A 2,374-nucleotide genomic window follows, 5' to 3' on the forward strand; every position below is an offset into this window, starting at 1 on the left:
ATCAGTTGCTACATTCTCTGGTATTGATGCCTCTCTCTGTATATAGGTATCAGTTGCTACATTCTCTGGTATTTGCACCACTCTCTGTATACAGGAATCAGTTACAACATTCTCTGGTATTTGCACCTCTCTCTGTGCACAGGTATCAGATACAACATTCTCTGGTATTTGCACCACTCTCTGTATACAGGAATCAGTTACAACATTCTCTGGTATTTGCACCTCTCTCTGTGCACAGGTATCAGATACAACATTCTCTGGTATTTACACCTCTCTCTGTATACAGGTATCAGTTACAACATTCTCTGGAATTTACAACTCTCTCTGTACACAGGTATCAGTTACAACATTCCCTGGTATTCACACCTCTCACTGCATACAGGTATCAGTTACAACATTCTCTGGTATTTACACCTCTCTCTGTGCACAGGTATCAGTTACAACATTCTCTGGTATTTACACCTCTCTCTGTACACAGGTATCAGTTACAACATTCCCTGGTATTCACACCTCTCTCTGTGCACAGGTATCAGTTACAACATTCTCTGGTATTTACACCTCTCTCTGTACACAGGTATCAGTTACAACATTCCCTGGTATTTACACCTCTCTCTGTACACAGGTATCAGTTACAACATTCTCTGGTATTTGCACCACTCTCTGTATACAGGTATCAGTTACAACATTCTCTGGTATTTACGTCTCTCTCTGTGTACAGGTATCAGTTACAACATTCTCTGGTATTTACACCTCCCTCTGTGCACAGGTATCAGTTACAACATTCTCTGGTATTTGCACATCTCTCTGTGTACAGGTATCAGTTACAACATTCTCTGGTATTTACGTCTCTCTCTCTCTGTGTACAGGTATCAGTTACATCATTCTCTGGTATTTACACCTCCCTCTGTGCACAGGTATCAGTTACAACATTCTCTGGTATTTACGTCTCTCTCTGTGTACAGGTATCAGTTAAAACATTCTCTGGTATTTACACCTCCCTCTGTGCACAGGTATCAGTTACAACATTCTCTGGTATTTACGTCTCTCTCTGTGTACAGGTATCAGTTAAAACATTCTCTGGTATTTACACCTCCCTCTGTGCACAGGTATCAGTTACAACACTCTCTGGTATTTACACCTCTCTCTGTATACAGGTGTCAGTTACAATATTCTCTGGTATTTTCACCCTCTCTGTACACAGGTATCAATTCCAACATTCTCTGGTATGAACAACTCACTCTGTACACAGGTATCAGTTACAACATTCTCTGGTATTTACACATCTCTCTGTTTTCAGGTATCAGTTACAACATTCTCTGGTATTTACACATCTCTCTGTGTACAGGTATCAGTTACAACATTCTCTGGTATTTACACATCTCTCTGTGTACAGGTATCAGTTACAACATTCTCTGGTATTTACACCTCTCTCTGTATACAGGTATCAGTTACAACATTCTCTGGTATTTACACATCTCTCTGTGTACAGGTATCAGTTACAACATTCTCTGGTATTTACACCTCTCTCTGTATACAGGTATCAGTTACAACATTCTCTGGTATTTACACATCTCTCTGTGTACAGGTATCAGTTACAACATTCTCTGGTATTTACACCTCTCTCTGTATACAGGTATCAGTTACAACATTCTCTGGTATTCACACCTCTCTCTGTGTACAGGTATAAGTTACAACATTCTCTGGTATTTACACCACTCTCTGTATACAGGTATCAGTTGCAACATTCTCTGGTATTTACTCCTCTCTCTGTGTGCAGGTATCAGTTACAACATTCTCTGGTATTTACACCACTCTCTGTATACAGGTATCAGTTACAACATTCTCTGGTATTCACACCTCTCTCTGTATACAGGTATCAGTTACAACATTCCCTGGTATTCACACCTCTCTCTGTGTACAGGTATCAGTTACAACATTCTCTGGTATTTACACCTCTCTCTGTACACAGGTATCAGTTACAACTTTCCCTGGTATTCACACCTCTCTCTGTGTACAGGTATCAGTTACAACATTCTCTGGTATTTACAACTCTCTCTGTACACAGGTATCAGTTACAACATTCTCTGGTATTTACACCGCTCTCTGTGCACAGGTATCAGTTACAACATTCCCTGGTATTCACACCTCTCTCTGTATACAGGTATCAGTTACAAAATTCTCTGGTATTTACACCTCTCTCTGTACACAGGTATCAGTTACAACATTCCCTGGTATTTACACCTCTCTCTGTGCAAAGGTATCAGTTACAACATTCCCTGGTATTCACACCTCTCTCTGTATACAGGTATCAGTTACAACATTCTCTGGTATTTACACCTCTCTCTGTACACAGGTATCAGTTACAACATTCCCT

The sequence above is a fragment of the Heptranchias perlo genome, unplaced genomic scaffold (assembly GCF_035084215.1).
Source record: "Heptranchias perlo isolate sHepPer1 unplaced genomic scaffold, sHepPer1.hap1 HAP1_SCAFFOLD_280, whole genome shotgun sequence".
NCBI lineage: Eukaryota > Metazoa > Chordata > Chondrichthyes > Hexanchiformes > Hexanchidae > Heptranchias > Heptranchias perlo.